Below are 23,715 nucleotides of genomic sequence, written 5' to 3' on the forward strand. Positions count from 1 at the left end.
GGTTGTTTTTCGGGTCCATTGTGATGTCAGAGGATTTGTCATAATTGTGTCTCTGAGGTCCAGCATGCTTCCTGGATACAGGTTTCAGAGCCTGCTTGGAGCAGTCTCATAACTCACCCTTCCCAGTTAGCCCATGCTTGACCTTCGCTGCCGTTTTTTGGCTTGTGAATTTCTCTGACTTTCAAACGTTCCAGCAGAGTCTGTCTAAAGACGGACATCATCTTTCATTGTGGATAATTCAGGTGTGATTTCTGTTCACCTTCCATTTTCTGGGTCCTCTTTTTCTTTTCCATAGTATACTCGTCATGGTCTTTCTCAGCTATCTCCCTTAGACATGCTTATCAGTCCGTTCTCCTTCATTCCAAGGGATTAGTTTGTATTTCTTTAATCGCTGTATGTTCTCTAGGGTGAGGTGTGAGTGCTTTCGTGACTCTTGGTTGTTGTCCTTGAATTTGCACCGGTCACTTGTAGGACTCTTGGCTATCCTAGCCTAGGTCAAACTAAGCACTGAGAACACGTGGTCATGCGGGTTGGTTTGACATCCTGAGATCAGAAACTCCAAATTCGAGGTGGTCCTGGCAACTCCCTTCACGGACACAATGTTTCCAAGACAACTTAGACAAATCGGATGAATTCCACTCTCCAGGAAAGATATTTTTCTGTCTCTTTTCCGGATTTGGGAAGTTTCGAACTTGACCCCTGATCCTTGAACGTTCCCCTAGATTCCGTCCAGATACGGGCTTACTTAATTTTTATAGGGTGTGCCATTTGTTTGCCCTACATCCTCTACCCTGGCCTGTTTATTTTTCTTGAAACACAACTGTAAAGTTCTAATTTTCGTGCAACTTCCTTACATATGGTGTCAAAACACATAATCAATAATCCTTCTACGGCAAGAGGTAGGGGGAGAGAATTTCGATGGAGGCAAACAGAGCACACTAGCCTGGGAGGGCAGCCTTCACGAAGGAACGAAGCCCTGTGGAAGAGGGTGCTTTTCAGCACCCTTGTAGAGCACTTCCAAACAAAGAGACATACCCCAAGCGTGACAGGGCTCCATTCCTTCAAGGCTTCCAAGACATCTCTTGGGACACATTACCATGTGCCCAGTGGGCCCACGTGACACCAGAGCTTCGGAAAAAGAGACTGACCTTCAAAGAATGCTATGGGCCTTGGAAAGGAGGCATCGATTCTTCTCTTCAATGTCCTCAAGACATCTTTCTTGACTTTGCATTATGCTTAAGGCACAAGGGCACTGTAGGTGTGATGAACGCCAAGTCCGGCCACTTGTTTCCAATGAAGTTGCAAGCTTGAATCAGCATGACCTCCCCATAGACTTGAATAGATGACAATGTTCTCCTCTCCGTGCCTGTCCCTCTATTCTCACTTGTGGCCTAGGGTTCCTTTCTTATCCCTTGCATCAGACTCTGTTTTATCTCTTCTAGTTTCTGTGCCTGCTTTCTGTTTGCCAAACCTGTTTCTGGGTATCTGTCCCTTTAATAGCCTAGCCTAGGCCAATCCTCAGACTGTAACCATGCGGCCACCCTGGGGGACATGTTCACCGTGATGTCATAAGCGACCTCAAAATTCGAAGTTGTCCTGACAACCTCCGTGCACACAGAGTTTCACAGCCATCTCAGACCAGTCTGACTCCTCACCCTGTCTAGGTAGGATAGTTTTCCTTTTTCTGCAATTGTTGTCAGTTTCTATCTTTCTCCTTGAACTTCGAAAGGGCTCCTACATTCTCTCTAGACACTGGTTTCACTCCTGTAAGATTATCCTGGGTTTTATCTCTTATATCTTGGGTAGATGGCAAAATGGGTGGGCCTTACCCAGAAAAAGTCCTGGACTCCCTCACAAGTTGAAGTTGCCCAGGGAATGTTCTGATGCACAATGATGGTGTCATCTCGTGGCACTCTGCCAATTCCACCTTGGCAGGTCACAAGATTTCCTTCCTTCTGCCTTTGGGAAGTGTACCAGATACTTCCATAGATTGTAATATTCTTATGGTTCCTTTTCTTGTGCGTATTGATAACGTATCCTCACAATTGCTGCTTATTTATGATCTCTGCCCGCACCATACCATGAAATCTATATTTCCTAACACTACTAATGTGATATGCACTCGTAATGTGAAACAGTGAGGCCCGGGCCGCCCAAGCGGAATGTGGGCACTTACCTGCTCCACCACAGGGCCGGCCCTGAATTGTACTTTTGGACCAACCTTTTGCCTGAACTTGGGAAGACGTGGGCCTGTTTGGATTATTCGTGAAGGTGATTAGTAATAACATCATGGACGGTAACATTTTCCGTTCGTTCATGGGTTTAGGACTGATCATGTTCTCTTCGTAGTATTCCTCTTCACCTATTTGGAATGGTCTGCCTTTCTGTAGCATCTGTAAGCATTTGGAGGTGATTTTCCATCCTTGGAAGTTCACCTTCTGTAAACTCTTTCCGCCCCCAAAGCTTTATGACATCATTCTGGACCCCTTTTTGGATTTTTGATTTGAGGTGAATTTCTAGCCATGACCCTGCATTAGAACGTACTATAACTTCCAGATTCACATCCTCATTGCTTTAGACTTCTGTGTAGCTTACATCATCTTCACCAGTGTAAGACTAATCACAGGCCCTCACCACACACTTGTGCCTAATCTTCTCTTTCACCCTCCGTCACCGCCCCTCTTTGCCTCTGGGAGCCCGCATACAAATGTTCAGTGCCACCTGTTGGTTAGTGCTTGCTTTTTCTTCTCCTTGTAAGTGAGATTCTATGGTATTTGAATTTCTCACTGGGGCTTGTTACACTTCCCCTAAAACCCTCACAGCCATTCTGGTGGTCACAAATGGCTGGATTGCATCATTTGTTCCGGCTGAGTGGTATGCCATTGTGTGGCTATAGCCCATCTTCCTTCTCCAATCATCCCTTGCTGGACACCAGGGTGCTTTCCAAGTCTTGGATATCAGGAGTAAGACTGTGGTGAACACAGCCATGCACATGTCTTTATGCGGTAGTCTTTCTGACTTTTTTGGATAAGCAAGCGGCAGATTAATAGCTGGGTCATACGGGACATGGATACTTAAATTTCTGAGGCAGTTCCACACCTTTGGCATCGTGGCTGCACCGGGTTACACTCCCACCAGCAGTGCAGGAGGCTTCCCTTCTCTCCACCTCCTCTCTGACACTTGTTATTTCCTGTCTGCTTCCTTCTAGCCATGCTGACCACAGTGAGCTGCCATGGCCTTGCAGTTTGGATTTGCATTTTCCTGAGACTTAATGATGGTGAACAAGTTTTCATGCACCTACTGGCCCTCTTTCTGTCTTCTTCGGAGAAATCTCTGCTTCCATCTTTTGACCAGGTTTTCATTGGCTTGTTTTTTTCCTTGTGGAGACGTGCGAGTTGATTGTATCTTTGGGCTTTTCACCCCTTGTCCGATGTGTGGTTTGCAAACATCCTCTCCCAATTGTTGTGGTGTCTTAGTATTCAGTTGATGGTTTCCTTGAGTGGGCAGAAGTGTGTGCATTTGATGTGGTCCCGTTTGTTTCTTGTTTCCTTTGTTGCCCTTGCCCAGTCAGACATGCTTCTTCCAAATAGGCGGCTCAGACAGATGGCAAAGAGCACTCTGCCTAGGTCTTCTCCTACAAGGTTCACGGTTTCAAGTCTGCCATTCAAGGCTTTAATCCACTTCAGGTGGTGTGTGTGCCAGGTGTAACATCATGGTGTACTCTCGTTGTGTTCCATGTGGCTGTGCAGGCTTCCCAGCACCGTTTATTGTAGAGACTCTCCTTTCTCCGCTGTCTCCACTTGGCTCCCTGGTCCAAAATGGGCTGTCCATGTAAGTTTGAGTTGGGCTCTGGGCTCTCAATTGTTTTGCATGGGTCTTCATGCCTGTTTTGGGGCCCAGACTGTGCCGTTTCGGTACCTAGCGCTTCGTCCTCTATGTTGAAATCAGAAATTGTGACACGTGCTGCTTTGTTCGTTTTCCTGAGGATTCCTTTGCCTAGTCAGGGTCTCGTGTTGCTGGCTAGAAACTTTAGGATTCTCTCTTCTTCTCTGTGGCAAATACTGCTGCAACTTTGACTGGGATTGCATGGAATCCAGAGATTCCTTACTGCGGTATGAACCTTTCAAGTGTGTTAATCCTTCCATTCCTAGATCCCTCGATATCTTTTTTTTTCTTGTGTCTTCTTGAGTTTCTTTCCCCAAAGGTTTGCTAGTTTTTGAATTAACATAGAATTCACCTGTTTTGCTAAGGTTATTCACAGAGATCCTATTCTTCGTAATGGCAAGCTCCTGTTTTTTTTTTTTTTTTTTCCTTAGCTTCAGTTTTTCTATTCTTTGCAACTTTTAATTGGTTTTGTTTTGGCACAAGTGCATTGCTGTGCTCACATCTGCTGGCAATGCTCCTGTATTTGCTGTGGAAGTCTGGCCCTGTCCAACGTCTCTTCCCATCTGCCTCTACTCTACCTCGGACGCCTGCACCAGAACAACTGAAGCAGTGGTGAGGAGGCCCAAACCGAGGATTCCACCCAGCCCATACTGGGCCACAGACCCAGAAGGTGCGGACCTCACCACTGCACCACCGGCCGGCCACTTACATGTTCAGTGGCAACGTGCAGTTGAGTGCAATGGGAGTTAAATATACTAGTGAGCCCAACTCTAGCACTGTGTAGATGAGGCTAGGTTGTTTTTCGGGTCCATTGTGATGTCAGAGGATTTGTCATAATTGTGTCTCTGAGGTCCAGCATGCTTCCTGGATACAGGTTTCAGAGCCTGCTTGGAGCAGTCTCATAACTCACCCTTCCCAGTTAGCCCATGCTTGACCTTCGCTGCCGTTTTTTGGCTTGTGAATTTCTCTGACTTTCAAACGTTCCAGCAGAGTCTGTCTAAAGACGGACATCATCTTTCATTGTGGATAATTCAGGTGTGATTTCTGTTCACCTTCCATTTTCTGGGTCCTCTTTTTCTTTTCCATAGTATACTCGTCATGGTCTTTCTCAGCTATCTCCCTTAGACATGCTTATCAGTCCGTTCTCCTTCATTCCAAGGGATTAGTTTGTATTTCTTTAATCGCTGTATGTTCTCTAGGGTGAGGTGTGAGTGCTTTCGTGACTCTTGGTTGTTGTCCTTGAATTTGCACCGGTCACTTGTAGGACTCTTGGCTATCCTAGCCTAGGTCAAACTAAGCACTGAGAACACGTGGTCATGCGGGTTGGTTTGACATCCTGAGATCAGAAACTCCAAATTCGAGGTGGTCCTGGCAACTCCCTTCACGGACACAATGTTTCCAAGACAACTTAGACAAATCGGATGAATTCCACTCTCCAGGAAAGATATTTTTCTGTCTCTTTTCCGGATTTGGGAAGTTTCGAACTTGACCCCTGATCCTTGAACGTTCCCCTAGATTCCGTCCAGATACGGGCTTACTTAATTTTTATAGGGTGTGCCATTTGTTTGCCCTACATCCTCTACCCTGGCCTGTTTATTTTTCTTGAAACACAACTGTAAAGTTCTAATTTTCGTGCAACTTCCTTACATATGGTGTCAAAACACATAATCAATAATCCTTCTACGGCAAGAGGTAGGGGGAGAGAATTTCGATGGAGGCAAACAGAGCACACTAGCCTGGGAGGGCAGCCTTCACGAAGGAACGAAGCCCTGTGGAAGAGGGTGCTTTTCAGCACCCTTGTAGAGCACTTCCAAACAAAGAGACATACCCCAAGCGTGACAGGGCTCCATTCCTTCAAGGCTTCCAAGACATCTCTTGGGACACATTACCATGTGCCCAGTGGGCCCACGTGACACCAGAGCTTCGGAAAAAGAGACTGACCTTCAAAGAATGCTATGGGCCTTGGAAAGGAGGCATCGATTCTTCTCTTCAATGTCCTCAAGACATCTTTCTTGACTTTGCATTATGCTTAAGGCACAAGGGCACTGTAGGTGTGATGAACGCCAAGTCCGGCCACTTGTTTCCAATGAAGTTGCAAGCTTGAATCAGCATGACCTCCCCATAGACTTGAATAGATGACAATGTTCTCCTCTCCGTGCCTGTCCCTCTATTCTCACTTGTGGCCTAGGGTTCCTTTCTTATCCCTTGCATCAGACTCTGTTTTATCTCTTCTAGTTTCTGTGCCTGCTTTCTGTTTGCCAAACCTGTTTCTGGGTATCTGTCCCTTTAATAGCCTAGCCTAGGCCAATCCTCAGACTGTAACCATGCGGCCACCCTGGGGGACATGTTCACCGTGATGTCATAAGCGACCTCAAAATTCGAAGTTGTCCTGACAACCTCCGTGCACACAGAGTTTCACAGCCATCTCAGACCAGTCTGACTCCTCACCCTGTCTAGGTAGGATAGTTTTCCTTTTTCTGCAATTGTTGTCAGTTTCTATCTTTCTCCTTGAACTTCGAAAGGGCTCCTACATTCTCTCTAGACACTGGTTTCACTCCTGTAAGATTATCCTGGGTTTTATCTCTTATATCTTGGGTAGATGGCAAAATGGGTGGGCCTTACCCAGAAAAAGTCCTGGACTCCCTCACAAGTTGAAGTTGCCCAGGGAATGTTCTGATGCACAATGATGGTGTCATCTCGTGGCACTCTGCCAATTCCACCTTGGCAGGTCACAAGATTTCCTTCCTTCTGCCTTTGGGAAGTGTACCAGATACTTCCATAGATTGTAATATTCTTATGGTTCCTTTTCTTGTGCGTATTGATAACGTATCCTCACAATTGCTGCTTATTTATGATCTCTGCCCGCACCATACCATGAAATCTATATTTCCTAACACTACTAATGTGATATGCACTCGTAATGTGAAACAGTGAGGCCCGGGCCGCCCAAGCGGAATGTGGGCACTTACCTGCTCCACCACAGGGCCGGCCCTGAATTGTACTTTTGGACCAACCTTTTGCCTGAACTTGGGAAGACGTGGGCCTCTTTGGATTATTCGTGAAGGTGATTAGTAATAACATCATGGACGGTAACATTTTCCGTTCGTTCATGGGTTTAGGACTGATCATGTTCTCTTCGTAGTATTCCTCTTCACCTATTTGGAATGGTCTGCCTTTCTGTAGCATCTGTAAGCATTTGGAGGTGATTTTCCATCCTTGGAAGTTCACCTTCCGTAAACTCTTTCCGCCCCCAAAGCTTTATGACATCATTCTGGACCCCTTTTTGGATTTTTGATTTGAGGTGAATTTCTAGCCATGACCCTGCATTAGAACGTACTATAACTTCCAGATTCACATCCTCATTGCTTTAGACTTCTGTGTAGCTTACATCATCTTCACCAGTGTAAGACTAATCACAGGCCCTCACCACACACTTGTGCCTAATCTTCTCTTTCACCCTCCGTCACCGCCCCTCTTTGCCTCTGGGAGCCCGCATACAAATGTTCAGTGCCACCTGTTGGTTAGTGCTTGCTTTTTCTTCTCCTTGTAAGTGAGATTCTATGGTATTTGAATTTCTCACTGGGGCTTGTTACACTTCCCCTAAAACCCTCACAGCCATTCTGGTGGTCACAAATGGCTGGATTGCATCATTTGTTCCGGCTGAGTGGTATACCATTGTGTGGCTATAGCCCATCTTCCTTCTCCAATCATCCCTTGCTGGACACCAGGGTGCTTTCCAAGTCTTGGATATCAGGAGTAAGACTGTGGTGAACACAGCCATGCACATGTCTTTATGCGGTAGTCTTTCTGACTTTTTTGGATAAGCAAGCGGCAGATTAATAGCTGGGTCATACGGGACATGGATACTTAAATTTCTGAGGCAGTTCCACACCTTTGGCATCGTGGCTGCACCGGGTTACACTCCCACCAGCAGTGCAGGAGGCTTCCCTTCTCTCCACCTCCTCTCTGACACTTGTTATTTCCTGTCTGCTTCCTTCTAGCCATGCTGACCACAGTGAGCTGCCATGGCCTTGCAGTTTGGATTTGCATTTTCCTGAGACTTAATGATGGTGAACAAGTTTTCATGCACCTACTGGCCCTCTTTCTGTCTTCTTCGGAGAAATCTCTGCTTCCATCTTTTGACCAGGTTTTCATTGGCTTGTTTTTTTTCTTGTGGAGACGTGCGAGTTGATTGTATCTTTGGGCTTTTCACCCCTTGTCCGATGTGTGGTTTGCAAACATCCTCTCCCAATTGTTGTGGTGTCTTAGTATTCAGTTGATGGTTTCCTTGAGTGGGCAGAAGTGTGTGCATTTGATGTGGTCCCGTTTGTTTCTTGTTTCCTTTGTTGCCCTTGCCCAGTCAGACATGCTTCTTCCAAATAGGCGGCTCAGACAGATGGCAAAGAGCACTCTGCCTAGGTCTTCTCCTACAAGGTTCACGGTTTCAAGTCTGCCATTCAAGGCTTTAATCCACTTCAGGTGGTGTGTGTGCCAGGTGTAACATCATGGTGTACTCTCGTTGTGTTCCATGTGGCTGTGCAGGCTTCCCAGCACCGTTTATTGTAGAGACTCTCCTTTCTGCGCTGTCTCCACTTGGCTCCCTGGTCCAAAATGGGCTGTCCATGTAAGTTTGAGTTGGGCTCTGGGCTCTCAATTGTTTTGCATGGGTCTTCATGCCTGTTTTGGGGCCCAGACTGTGCCGTTTCGGTACCTAGCGCTTCGTCCTCTATGTTGAAATCAGAAATTGTGACACGTGCTGCTTTGTTCGTTTTCCTGAGGATTCCTTTGCCTAGTCAGGGTCTCGTGTTGCTGGCTAGAAACTTTAGGATTCTCTCTTCTTCTCTGTGGCAAATACTGCTGCAACTTTGACTGGGATTGCATGGAATCCAGAGATTCCTTACTGCGGTATGAACCTTTCAAGTGTGTTAATCCTTCCATTCCTAGATCCCTCGATATCTTTTTTTTTCTTGTGTCTTCTTGAGTTTCTTTCCCCAAAGGTTTGCTAGTTTTTGAATTAACATAGAATTCACCTGTTTTGCTAAGGTTATTCACAGAGATCCTATTCTTCGTAATGGCAAGCTCCTGTTTTTTTTTTTTTTTTTTCCTTAGCTTCAGTTTTTCTATTCTTTGCAACTTTTAATTGGTTTTGTTTTGGCACAAGTGCATTGCTGTGCTCACATCTGCTGGCAATGCTCCTGTATTTGCTGTGGAAGTCTGGCCCTGTCCAACGTCTCTTCCCATCTGCCTCTACTCTACCTCGGACGCCTGCACCAGAACAACTGAAGCAGTGGTGAGGAGGCCCAAACCGAGGATTCCACCCAGCCCATACTGGGCCACAGACCCAGAAGGTGCGGACCTCACCACTGCACCACCGGCCGGCCACTTACATGTTCAGTGGCAACGTGCAGTTGAGTGCAATGGGAGTTAAATATACTAGTGAGCCCAACTCTAGCACTGTGTAGATGAGGCTAGGTTGTTTTTCGGGTCCATTGTGATGTCAGAGGATTTGTCATAATTGTGTCTCTGAGGTCCAGCATGCTTCCTGGATACAGGTTTCAGAGCCTGCTTGGAGCAGTCTCATAACTCACCCTTCCCAGTTAGCCCATGCTTGACCTTCGCTGCCGTTTTTTGGCTTGTGAATTTCTCTGACTTTCAAACGTTCCAGCAGAGTCTGTCTAAAGACGGACATCATCTTTCATTGTGGATAATTCAGGTGTGATTTCTGTTCACCTTCCATTTTCTGGGTCCTCTTTTTCTTTTCCATAGTATACTCGTCATGGTCTTTCTCAGCTATCTCCCTTAGACATGCTTATCAGTCCGTTCTCCTTCATTCCAAGGGATTAGTTTGTATTTCTTTAATCGCTGTATGTTCTCTAGGGTGAGGTGTGAGTGCTTTCGTGACTCTTGGTTGTTGTCCTTGAATTTGCACCGGTGACTTGTAGGACTCTTGGCTACCCTAGCCAAGGTCAAACTAAGCACTGAGAACACGTGGTCATGTGGGTTGGTTTGACATCCTGAGATCAGAAACTCCAAATTCGAGGTGGTCCTGGCAACCCCCTTCACGGACACAATGTTTCCAAGACAACTTAGACAAATCGGATGAATTCCACTCTCCAGGAAAGATATTTTTCTGTCTCTTTTCCGGATTTGGGAAGTTTCGAACTTGACCCCTGATCCTTGAACGTTCCCCTAGATTCCGTCCAGATAGGGGCTTACTTAATTTTTATAGGGTGTGCCATTTGTTTGCCCTACATCCTCTACCCTGGCCTGTTTATTTTTCTTGAAACACAACTGTAAAGTTCTAATTTTCGTGCAACTTCCTTACATATGGTGTCAAAACACATAATCAATAATCCTTCTACGGCAAGAGGTAGGGGGAGAGAATTTCGATGGAGGCAAACAGAGCACACTAGCCTGGGAGGGCAGCCTTCACGAAGGAACGAAGCCCTGTGGAAGAGGGTGCTTTTCAGCACCCTTGTAGAGCACTTCCAAACAAAGAGACATACCCCAAGCGTGACAGGGCTCCATTCCTTCAAGGCTTCCAAGACATCTCTTGGGACACATTACCATGTGCCCAGTGGGCCCACGTGACACCAGAGCTTCGGAAAAAGAGACTGACCTTCAAAGAATGCTATGGGCCTTGGAAAGGAGGCATCGATTCTTCTCTTCAATGTCCTCAAGACATCTTTCTTGACTTTGCATTATGCTTAAGGCACAAGGGCACTGTAGGTGTGATGAACGCCAAGTCCGGCCACTTGTTTCCAATGAAGTTGCAAGCTTGAATCAGCATGACCTCCCCATAGACTTGAATAGATGACAATGTTCTCCTCTCCGTGCCTGTCCCTCTATTCTCACTTGTGGCCTAGGGTTCCTTTCTTATCCCTTGCATCAGACTCTGTTTTATCTCTTCTAGTTTCTGTGCCTGCTTTCTGTTTGCCAAACCTGTTTCTGGGTATCTGTCCCTTTAATAGCCTAGCCTAGGCCAATCCTCAGACTGTAACCATGCGGCCACCCTGGGGGACATGTTCACCGTGATGTCATAAGCGACCTCAAAATTCGAAGTTGTCCTGACAACCTCCGTGCACACAGAGTTTCACAGCCATCTCAGACCAGTCTGACTCCTCACCCTGTCTAGGTAGGATAGTTTTCCTTTTTCTGCAATTGTTGTCAGTTTCTATCTTTCTCCTTGAACTTCGAAAGGGCTCCTACATTCTCTCTAGACACTGGTTTCACTCCTGTAAGATTATCCTGGGTTTTATCTCTTATATCTTGGGTAGATGGCAAAATGGGTGGGCCTTACCCAGAAAAAGTCCTGGACTCCCTCACAAGTTGAAGTTGCCCAGGGAATGTTCTGATGCACAATGATGGTGTCATCTCGTGGCACTCTGCCAATTCCACCTTGGCAGGTCACAAGATTTCCTTCCTTCTGCCTTTGGGAAGTGTACCAGATACTTCCATAGATTGTAATATTCTTATGGTTCCTTTTCTTGTGCGTATTGATAACGTATCCTCACAATTGCTGCTTATTTATGATCTCTGCCCGCACCATACCATGAAATCTATATTTCCTAACACTACTAATGTGATATGCACTCGTAATGTGAAACAGTGAGGCCCGGGCCGCCCAAGCGGAATGTGGGCACTTACCTGCTCCACCACAGGGCCGGCCCTGAATTGTACTTTTGGACCAACCTTTTGCCTGAACTTGGGAAGACGTGGGCCTGTTTGGATTATTCGTGAAGGTGATTAGTAATAACATCATGGACGGTAACATTTTCCGTTCGTTCATGGGTTTAGGACTGATCATGTTCTCTTCGTAGTATTCCTCTTCACCTATTTGGAATGGTCTGCCTTTCTGTAGCATCTGTAAGCATTTGGAGGTGATTTTCCATCCTTGGAAGTTCACCTTCCGTAAACTCTTTCCGCCCCCAAAGCTTTATGACATCATTCTGGACCCCTTTTTGGATTTTTGATTTGAGGTGAATTTCTAGCCATGACCCTGCATTAGAACGTACTATAACTTCCAGATTCACATCCTCATTGCTTTAGACTTCTGTGTAGCTTACATCATCTTCACCAGTGTAAGACTAATCACAGGCCCTCACCACACACTTGTGCCTAATCTTCTCTTTCACCCTCCGTCACCGCCCCTCTTTGCCTCTGGGAGCCCGCATACAAATGTTCAGTGCCACCTGTTGGTTAGTGCTTGCTTTTTCTTCTCCTTGTAAGTGAGATTCTATGGTATTTGAATTTCTCACTGGGGCTTGTTACACTTCCCCTAAAACCCTCACAGCCATTCTGGTGGTCACAAATGGCTGGATTGCATCATTTGTTCCGGCTGAGTGGTATACCATTGTGTGGCTATAGCCCATCTTCCTTCTCCAATCATCCCTTGCTGGACACCAGGGTGCTTTCCAAGTCTTGGATATCAGGAGTAAGACTGTGGTGAACACAGCCATGCACATGTCTTTATGCGGTAGTCTTTCTGACTTTTTTGGATAAGCAAGCGGCAGATTAATAGCTGGGTCATACGGGACATGGATACTTAAATTTCTGAGGCAGTTCCACACCTTTGGCATCGTGGCTGCACCGGGTTACACTCCCACCAGCAGTGCAGGAGGCTTCCCTTCTCTCCACCTCCTCTCTGACACTTGTTATTTCCTGTCTGCTTCCTTCTAGCCATGCTGACCACAGTGAGCTGCCATGGCCTTGCAGTTTGGATTTGCATTTTCCTGAGACTTAATGATGGTGAACAAGTTTTCATGCACCTACTGGCCCTCTTTCTGTCTTCTTCGGAGAAATCTCTGCTTCCATCTTTTGACCAGGTTTTCATTGGCTTGTTTTTTTTCTTGTGGAGACGTGCGAGTTGATTGTATCTTTGGGCTTTTCACCCCTTGTCCGATGTGTGGTTTGCAAACATCCTCTCCCAATTGTTGTGGTGTCTTAGTATTCAGTTGATGGTTTCCTTGAGTGGGCAGAAGTGTGTGCATTTGATGTGGTCCCGTTTGTTTCTTGTTTCCTTTGTTGCCCTTGCCCAGTCAGACATGCTTCTTCCAAATAGGCGGCTCAGACAGATGGCAAAGAGCACTCTGCCTAGGTCTTCTCCTACAAGGTTCACGGTTTCAAGTCTGCCATTCAAGGCTTTAATCCACTTCAGGTGGTGTGTGTGCCAGGTGTAACATCATGGTGTACTCTCGTTGTGTTCCATGTGGCTGTGCAGGCTTCCCAGCACCGTTTATTGTAGAGACTCTCCTTTCTCCGCTGTCTCCACTTGGCTCCCTGGTCCAAAATGGGCTGTCCATGTAAGTTTGAGTTGGGCTCTGGGCTCTCAATTGTTTTGCATGGGTCTTCATGCCTGTTTTGGGGCCCAGACTGTGCCGTTTCGGTACCTAGCGCTTCGTCCTCTATGTTGAAATCAGAAATTGTGACACGTGCTGCTTTGTTCGTTTTCCTGAGGATTCCTTTGCCTAGTCAGGGTCTCGTGTTGCTGGCTAGAAACTTTAGGATTCTCTCTTCTTCTCTGTGGCAAATACTGCTGCAACTTTGACTGGGATTGCATGGAATCCAGAGATTCCTTACTGCGGTATGAACCTTTCAAGTGTGTTAATCCTTCCATTCCTAGATCCCTCGATATCTTTTTTTTTCTTGTGTCTTCTTGAGTTTCTTTCCCCAAAGGTTTGCTAGTTTTTGAATTAACATAGAATTCACCTGTTTTGCTAAGGTTATTCACAGAGATCCTATTCTTCGTAATGGCAAGCTCCTGTTTTTTTTTTTTTTTTTTCCTTAGCTTCAGTTTTTCTATTCTTTGCAACTTTTAATTGGTTTTGTTTTGGCACAAGTGCATTGCTGTGCTCACATCTGCTGGCAATGCTCCTGTATTTGCTGTGGAAGTCTGGCCCTGTCCAACGTCTCTTCCCATCTGCCTCTACTCTACCTCGGACGCCTGCACCAGAACAACTGAAGCAGTGGTGAGGAGGCCCAAACCGAGGATTCCACCCAGCCCATACTGGGCCACAGACCCAGAAGGTGCGGACCTCACCACTGCACCACCGGCCGGCCACTTACATGTTCAGTGGCAACGTGCAGTTGAGTGCAATGGGAGTTAAATATACTAGTGAGCCCAACTCTAGCACTGTGTAGATGAGGCTAGGTTGTTTTTCGGGTCCATTGTGATGTCAGAGGATTTGTCATAATTGTGTCTCTGAGGTCCAGCATGCTTCCTGGATACAGGTTTCAGAGCCTGCTTGGAGCAGTCTCATAACTCACCCTTCCCAGTTAGCCCATGCTTGACCTTCGCTGCCGTTTTTTGGCTTGTGAATTTCTCTGACTTTCAAACGTTCCAGCAGAGTCTGTCTAAAGACGGACATCATCTTTCATTGTGGATAATTCAGGTGTGATTTCTGTTCACCTTCCATTTTCTGGGTCCTCTTTTTCTTTTCCATAGTATACTCGTCATGGTCTTTCTCAGCTATCTCCCTTAGACATGCTTATCAGTCCGTTCTCCTTCATTCCAAGGGATTAGTTTGTATTTCTTTAATCGCTGTATGTTCTCTAGGGTGAGGTGTGAGTGCTTTCGTGACTCTTGGTTGTTGTCCTTGAATTTGCACCGGTGACTTGTAGGACTCTTGGCTACCCTAGCCAAGGTCAAACTAAGCACTGAGAACACGTGGTCATGTGGGTTGGTTTGACATCCTGAGATCAGAAACTCCAAATTCGAGGTGGTCCTGGCAACCCCCTTCACGGACACAATGTTTCCAAGACAACTTAGACAAATCGGATGAATTCCACTCTCCAGGAAAGATATTTTTCTGTCTCTTTTCCGGATTTGGGAAGTTTCGAACTTGACCCCTGATCCTTGAACGTTCCCCTAGATTCCGTCCAGATAGGGGCTTACTTAATTTTTATAGGGTGTGCCATTTGTTTGCCCTACATCCTCTACCCTGGCCTGTTTATTTTTCTTGAAACACAACTGTAAAGTTCTAATTTTCGTGCAACTTCCTTACATATGGTGTCAAAACACATAATCAATAATCCTTCTACGGCAAGAGGTAGGGGGAGAGAATTTCGATGGAGGCAAACAGAGCACACTAGCCTGGGAGGGCAGCCTTCACGAAGGAACGAAGCCCTGTGGAAGAGGGTGCTTTTCAGCACCCTTGTAGAGCACTTCCAAACAAAGAGACATACCCCAAGCGTGACAGGGCTCCATTCCTTCAAGGCTTCCAAGACATCTCTTGGGACACATTACCATGTGCCCAGTGGGCCCACGTGACACCAGAGCTTCGGAAAAAGAGACTGACCTTCAAAGAATGCTATGGGCCTTGGAAAGGAGGCATCGATTCTTCTCTTCAATGTCCTCAAGACATCTTTCTTGACTTTGCATTATGCTTAAGGCACAAGGGCACTGTAGGTGTGATGAACGCCAAGTCCGGCCACTTGTTTCCAATGAAGTTGCAAGCTTGAATCAGCATGACCTCCCCATAGACTTGAATAGATGACAATGTTCTCCTCTCCGTGCCTGTCCCTCTATTCTCACTTGTGGCCTAGGGTTCCTTTCTTATCCCTTGCATCAGACTCTGTTTTATCTCTTCTAGTTTCTGTGCCTGCTTTCTGTTTGCCAAACCTGTTTCTGGGTATCTGTCCCTTTAATAGCCTAGCCTAGGCCAATCCTCAGACTGTAACCATGCGGCCACCCTGGGGGACATGTTCACCGTGATGTCATAAGCGACCTCAAAATTCGAAGTTGTCCTGACAACCTCCGTGCACACAGAGTTTCACAGCCATCTCAGACCAGTCTGACTCCTCACCCTGTCTAGGTAGGATAGTTTTCCTTTTTCTGCAATTGTTGTCAGTTTCTATCTTTCTCCTTGAACTTCGAAAGGGCTCCTACATTCTCTCTAGACACTGGTTTCACTCCTGTAAGATTATCCTGGGTTTTATCTCTTATATCTTGGGTAGATGGCAAAATGGGTGGGCCTTACCCAGAAAAAGTCCTGGACTCCCTCACAAGTTGAAGTTGCCCAGGGAATGTTCTGATGCACAATGATGGTGTCATCTCGTGGCACTCTGCCAATTCCACCTTGGCAGGTCACAAGATTTCCTTCCTTCTGCCTTTGGGAAGTGTACCAGATACTTCCATAGATTGTAATATTCTTATGGTTCCTTTTCTTGTGCGTATTGATAACGTATCCTCACAATTGCTGCTTATTTATGATCTCTGCCCGCACCATACCATGAAATCTATATTTCCTAACACTACTAATGTGATATGCACTCGTAATGTGAAACAGTGAGGCCCGGGCCGCCCAAGCGGAATGTGGGCACTTACCTGCTCCACCACAGGGCCGGCCCTGAATTGTACTTTTGGACCAACCTTTTGCCTGAACTTGGGAAGACGTGGGCCTGTTTGGATTATTCGTGAAGGTGATTAGTAATAACATCATGGACGGTAACATTTTCCGTTCGTTCATGGGTTTAGGACTGATCATGTTCTCTTCGTAGTATTCCTCTTCACCTATTTGGAATGGTCTGCCTTTCTGTAGCATCTGTAAGCATTTGGAGGTGATTTTCCATCCTTGGAAGTTCACCTTCTGTAAACTCTTTCCGCCCCCAAAGCTTTATGACATCATTCTGGACCCCTTTTTGGATTTTTGATTTGAGGTGAATTTCTAGCCATGACCCTGCATTAGAACGTACTATAACTTCCAGATTCACATCCTCATTGCTTTAGACTTCTGTGTAGCTTACATCATCTTCACCAGTGTAAGACTAATCACAGGCCCTCACCACACACTTGTGCCTAATCTTCTCTTTCACCCTCCGTCACCGCCCCTCTTTGCCTCTGGGAGCCCGCATACAAATGTTCAGTGCCACCTGTTGGTTAGTGCTTGCTTTTTCTTCTCCTTGTAAGTGAGATTCTATGGTATTTGAATTTCTCACTGGGGCTTGTTACACTTCCCCTAAAACCCTCACAGCCATTCTGGTGGTCACAAATGGCTGGATTGCATCATTTGTTCTGGCTGAGTGGTATGCCATTGTGTGGCTATAGCCCATCTTCCTTCTCCAATCATCCCTTGCTGGACACCAGGGTGCTTTCCAAGTCTTGGATATCAGGAGTAAGACTGTGGTGAACACAGCCATGCACATGTCTTTATGCGGTAGTCTTTCTGACTTTTTTGGATAAGCAAGCGGCAGATTAATAGCTGGGTCATACGGGACATGGATACTTAAATTTCTGAGGCAGTTCCACACCTTTGGCATCGTGGCTGCACCGGGTTACACTCCCACCAGCAGTGCAGGAGGCTTCCCTTCTCTCCACCTCCTCTCTGACACTTGTTATTTCCTGTCTGCTTCCTTCTAGCCATGCTGACCACAGTGAGCTGCCATGGCCTTGCAGTTTGGATTTGCATTTTCCTGAGACTTAATGATGGTGAACAAGTTTTCATGCACCTACTGGCCCTCTTTCTGTCTTCTTCGGAGAAATCTCTGCTTCCATCTTTTGACCAGGTTTTCATTGGCTTGTTTTTTTTCTTGTGGAGACGTGCGAGTTGATTGTATCTTTGGGCTTTTCACCCCTTGTCCGATGTGTGGTTTGCAAACATCCTCTCCCAATTGTTGTGGTGTCTTAGTATTCAGTTGATGGTTTCCTTGAGTGGGCAGAAGTGTGTGCATTTGATGTGGTCCCGTTTGTTTCTTGTTTCCTTTGTTGCCCTTGCCCAGTCAGACATGCTTCTTCCAAATAGGCGGCTCAGACAGATGGCAAAGAGCACTCTGCCTAGGTCTTCTCCTACAAGGTTCACGGTTTCAAGTCTGCCATTCAAGGCTTCAATCCATTTCAGGTGGTGTGTGTGCCAGGTGTAACATCATGGTGTACTCTCGTTGTGTTCCATGTGGCTGTGCAGGCTTCCCAGCACCGTTTATTGTAGAGACTCTCCTTTCTCCGCTGTCTCCACTTGGCTCCCTGGTCCAAAATGGGCTGTCCATGTAAGTTTGAGTTGGGCTCTGGGCTCTCAATTGTTTTGCATGGGTCTTCATGCCTGTTTTGGGGCCCAGACTGTGCCGTTTCGGTACCTAGCGCTTCGTCCTCTATGTTGAAATCAGAAATTGTGACACGTGCTGCTTTGTTCGTTTTCCTGAGGATTCCTTTGCCTAGTCAGGGTCTCGTGTTGCTGGCTAGAAACTTTAGGATTCTCTCTTCTTCTCTGTGGCAAATACTGCTGCAACTTTGACTGGGATTGCATGGAATCCAGAGATTCCTTACTGCGGTATGAACCTTTCAAGTGTGTTAATCCTTCCATTCCTAGATCCCTGGATATCTTTTTTTTTCTTGTGTCTTCTTGAGTTTCTTTCCCCAAAGGGTTGCTAGTTTTTGAATTAACATAGAATTCACCTGTTTTGCTAAGGTTATTCACAGAGATCCTATTCTTCGTAATGGCAAGCTCCTGTTTCTTTTTTTTTTTTTTTCTTAGCTTCAGTTTTTCTATTCTTTGCAACTTTTAATTGGTTTTGTTTTGGCACAAGTGCATTGCTGTGCTCACATCTGCTGGCAATGCTCCTGTATTTGCTGTGGAAGTCTGGCCCTGTCCAACGTCCCTTCCCATCTGCCTCTACTCTACCTCGGACGCCTGCACCAGAACAACTGAAGCAGTGGTGAGGAGGCCCAAACCGAGGATTCCACCCAGCCCATACTGGGCCACAGACCCAGAAGGTGCGGACCTCACCACTGCACCACCGGCCGGCCACTTACATGTTCAGTGGCAACGTGCAGTTGAGTGCAAAGGGAGTTAAATATACTAGTGAGCCCAACTCTAGCACTGTGTAGATGAGGCTAGGTTGTTTTTCGGGTCCATTGTGATGTCAGAGGATTTGTCATAATTGTGTCTCTGAGGTCCAGCATGCTTCCTGGATACAGGTTTCAGAGCCTGCTTGGAGCAGTCTCATAACTCACCCTTCCCAGTTAGCCCATGCTTGACCTTCGCTGCCGTTTTTTGGCTTGTGAATTTCTCTGACTTTCAAACGTTCCAGCAGAGTCTGTCTAAAGACGGACATCATCTTTCATTGTGGATAATTCAGGTGTGATTTCTGTTCACCTTCCATTTTCTGGGTCCTCTTTTTCTTTTCCATAGTATACTCGTCATGGTCTTTCTCAGCTATCTCCCTTAGACATGCTTATCAGTCCGTTCTCCTTCATTCCAAGGGATTAGTTTGTATTTCTTTAATCGCTGTATGTTCTCTAGGGTGAGGTGTGAGTGCTTTCGTGACTCTTGGTTGTTGTCCTTGAATTTGCACCGGTCACTTGTAGGACTCTTGGCTACCCTAGCCAAGGTCAAACTAAGCACTGAGAACACGTGGTCATGTGGGTTGGTTTGACATCCTGAGATCAGAAACTCCAAATTCGAGGTGGTCCTGGCAACCCCCTTCACGGACACAATGTTTCCAAGACAACTTAGACAAATCGGATGAATTCCACTCTCCAGGAAAGATATTTTTCTGTCTCTTTTCCGGATTTGGGAAGTTTCGAACTTGACCCCTGATCCTTGAACGTTCCCCTAGATTCCGTCCAGATAGGGGCTTACTTAATTTTTATAGGGTGTGCCATTTGTTTGCCCTACATCCTCTACCCTGGCCTGTTTATTTTTCTTGAAACACAACTGTAAAGTTCTAATTTTCGTGCAACTTCCTTACATATGGTGTCAAAACACATAATCAATAATCCTTCTACGGCAAGAGGTAGGGGGAGAGAATTTCGATGGAGGCAAACAGAGCACACTAGCCTGGGAGGGCAGCCTTCACGAAGGAACGAAGCCCTGTGGAAGAGGGTGCTTTTCAGCACCCTTGTAGAGCACTTCCAAACAAAGAGACATACCCCAAGCGTGACAGGGCTCCATTCCTTCAAGGCTTCCAAGACATCTCTTGGGACACATTACCATGTGCCCAGTGGGCCCACGTGACACCAGAGCTTCGGAAAAAGAGACTGACCTTCAAAGAATGCTATGGGCCTTGGAAAGGAGGCATCGATTCTTCTCTTCAATGTCCTCAAGACATCTTTCTTGACTTTGCATTATGCTTAAGGCACAAGGGCACTGTAGGTGTGATGAACGCCAAGTCCGGCCACTTGTTTCCAATGAAGTTGCAAGCTTGAATCAGCATGACCTCCCCATAGACTTGAATAGATGACAATGTTCTCCTCTCCGTGCCTGTCCCTCTATTCTCACTTGTGGCCTAGGGTTCCTTTCTTATCCCTTGCATCAGACTCTGTTTTATCTCTTCTAGTTTCTGTGCCTGCTTTCTGTTTGCCAAACCTGTTTCTGGGTATCTGTCCCTTTAATAGCCTAGCCTAGGCCAATCCTCAGACTGTAACCATGCGGCCACCCTGGGGGACATGTTCACCGTGATGTCATAAGCGACCTCAAAATTCGAAGTTGTCCTGACAACCTCCGTGCACACAGAGTTTCACAGCCATCTCAGACCAGTCTGACTCCTCACCCTGTCTAGGTAGGATAGTTTTCCTTTTTCTGCAATTGTTGTCAGTTTCTATCTTTCTCCTTGAACTTCGAAAGGGCTCCTACATTCTCTCTAGACACTGGTTTCACTCCTGTAAGATTATCCTGGGTTTTATCTCTTATATCTTGGGTAGATGGCAAAATGGGTGGACCTTACCCAGAAAAAGTCCTGGACTCCCTCACAAGTTGAAGTTGCCCAGGGAATGTTCTGATGCACAATGATGGTGTCATCTCGTGGCACTCTGCCAATTCCACCTTGGCAGGTCACAAGTTTTCCTTCCTTCTGCCTTTGGGAAGTGTACCAGATACTTCCATAGATTGTAATATTCTTATGGTTCCTTTTCTTGTGCGTATTGATAACGTATCCTCACAATTGCTGCTTATTTATGATCTCTGCCCGCACCATACCATGAAATCTATATTTCCTAACACTACTAATGTGATATGCACTCGTAATGTGAAACAGTGAGGCCCGGGCCGCCCAAGCGGAATGTGGGCACTTACCTGCTCCACCACAGGGCCGGCCCTGAATTGTACTTTTGGACCAACCTTTTGCCTGAACTTGGGAAGACGTGGGCCTGTTTGGATTATTCGTGAAGGTGATTAGTAATAACATCATGGACGGTAACATTTTCCGTTCGTTCATGGGTTTAGGACTGATCATGTTCTCTTCGTAGTATTCCTCTTCACCTATTTGGAATGGTCTGCCTTTCTGTAGCATCTGTAAGCATTTGGAGGTGATTTTCCATCCTTGGAAGTTCACCTTCTGTAAACTCTTTCCGCCCCCAAAGCTTTATGACATCATTCTGGACCCCTTTTCGGATTTTTGATTTGAGGTGAATTTCTAGCCATGACCCTGCATTAGAACGTACTATAACTTCCAGATTCACATCCTCATTGCTTTAGACTTCTGTGTAGCTTACATCATCTTCACCAGTGTAAGACTAATCACAGGCCCTCACCACACACTTGTGCCTAATCTTCTCTTTCACCCTCCGTCACCGCCCCTCTTTGCCTCTGGGAGCCCGCATACAAATGTTCAGTGCCACCTGTTGGTTAGTGCTTGCTTTTTCTTCTCCTTGTAAGTGAGATTCTATGGTATTTGAATTTCTCACTGGGGCTTGTTACACTTCCCCTAAAACCCTCACAGCCATTCTGGTGGTCACAAATGGCTGGATTGCATCATTTGTTCCGGCTGAGTGGTATGCCATTGTGTGGCTATAGCCCATCTTCCTTCTCCAATCATCCCTTGCTGGACACCAGGGTGCTTTCCAAGTCTTGGATATCAGGAGTAAGACTGTGGTGAACACAGCCATGCACATGTCTTTATGCGGTAGTCTTTCTGACTTTTTTGGATAAGCAAGCGGCAGATTAATAGCTGGGTCATACGGGACATGGATACTTAAATTTCTGAGGCAGTTCCACACCTTTGGCATCGTGGCTGCACCGGGTTACACTCCCACCAGCAGTGCAGGAGGCTTCCCTTCTCTCCACCTCCTCTCTGACACTTGTTATTTCCTGTCTGCTTCCTTCTAGCCATGCTGACCACAGTGAGCTGCCATGGCCTTGCAGTTTGGATTTGCATTTTCCTGAGACTTAATGATGGTGAACAAGTTTTCATGCACCTACTGGCCCTCTTTCTGTCTTCTTCGGAGAAATCTCTGCTTCCATCTTTTGACCAGGTTTTCATTGGCTTGTTTTTTTTCTTGTGGAGACGTGCGAGTTGATTGTATCTTTGGGCTTTTCACCCCTTGTCCGATGTGTGGTTTGCAAACATCCTCTCCCAATTGTTGTGGTGTCTTAGTATTCAGTTGATGGTTTCCTTGAGTGGGCAGAAGTGTGTGCATTTGATGTGGTCCCGTTTGTTTCTTGTTTCCTTTGTTGCCCTTGCCCAGTCAGACATGCTTCTTCCAAATAGGCGGCTCAGACAGATGGCAAAGAGCACTCTGCCTAGGTCTTCTCCTACAAGGTTCACGGTTTCAAGTCTGCCATTCAAGGCTTTAATCCACTTCAGGTGGTGTGTGTGCCAGGTGTAACATCATGGTGTACTCTCGTTGTGTTCCATGTGGCTGTGCAGGCTTCCCAGCACCGTTTATTGTAGAGACTCTCCTTTCTGCGCTGTCTCCACTTGGCTCCCTGGTCCAAAATGGGCTGTCCATGTAAGTTTGAGTTGGGCTCTGGGCTCTCAATTGTTTTGCATGGGTCTTCATGCCTGTTTTGGGGCCCAGACTGTGCCGTTTCGGTACCTAGCGCTTCGTCCTCTATGTTGAAATCAGAAATTGTGACACGTGCTGCTTTGTTCGTTTTCCTGAGGATTCCTTTGCCTAGTCAGGGTCTCGTGTTGCTGGCTAGAAACTTTAGGATTCTCTCTTCTTCTCTGTGGCAAATACTGCTGCAACTTTGACTGGGATTGCATGGAATCCAGAGATTCCTTACTGCGGTATGAACCTTTCAAGTGTGTTAATCCTTCCATTCCTAGATCCCTCGATATCTTTTTTTTTCTTGTGTCTTCTTGAGTTTCTTTCCCCAAAGGTTTGCTAGTTTTTGAATTAACATAGAATTCACCTGTTTTGCTAAGGTTATTCACAGAGATCCTATTCTTCGTAATGGCAAGCTCCTGTTTTTTTGTTTTTTTTTTCCTTAGCTTCAGTTTTTCTATTCTTTGCAACTTTTAATTGGTTTTGTTTTGGCACAAGTGCATTGCTGTGCTCACATCTGCTGGCAATGCTCCTGTATTTGCTGTGGAAGTCTGGCCCTGTCCAACGTCCCTTCCCATCTGCCTCTACTCTACCTCGGACGCCTGCACCAGAACAACTGAAGCAGTGGTGAGGAGGCCCAAACCGAGGATTCCACCCAGCCCATACTGGGCCACAGACCCAGAAGGTGCGGACCTCACCACTGCACCACCGGCCGGCCACTTACATGTTCAGTGGCAACGTGCAGTTGAGTGCAATGGGAGTTAAATATACTAGTGAGCCCAACTCTAGCACTGTGTAGATGAGGCTAGGTTGTTTTTCGGGTCCATTGTGATGTCAGAGGATTTGTCATAATTGTGTCTCTGAGGTCCAGCATGCTTCCTGGATACAGGTTTCAGAGCCTGCTTGGAGCAGTCTCATAACTCACCCTTCCCAGTTAGCCCATGCTTGACCTTCGCTGCCGTTTTTTGGCTTGTGAATTTCTCTGACATTCAAACGTTCCAGCAGAGTCTGTCTAAAGACGGACATCATCTTTCATTGTGGATAATTCAGGTGTGATTTCTGTTCACCTTCCATTTTCTGGGTCCTCTTTTTCTTTTCCATAGTATACTCGTCATGGTCTTTCTCAGCTATCT

The sequence above is a fragment of the Equus asinus genome, chromosome 4 (assembly GCF_041296235.1).
Source record: "Equus asinus isolate D_3611 breed Donkey chromosome 4, EquAss-T2T_v2, whole genome shotgun sequence".
Classification (NCBI taxonomy): Eukaryota; Metazoa; Chordata; class Mammalia; order Perissodactyla; family Equidae; genus Equus; species Equus asinus.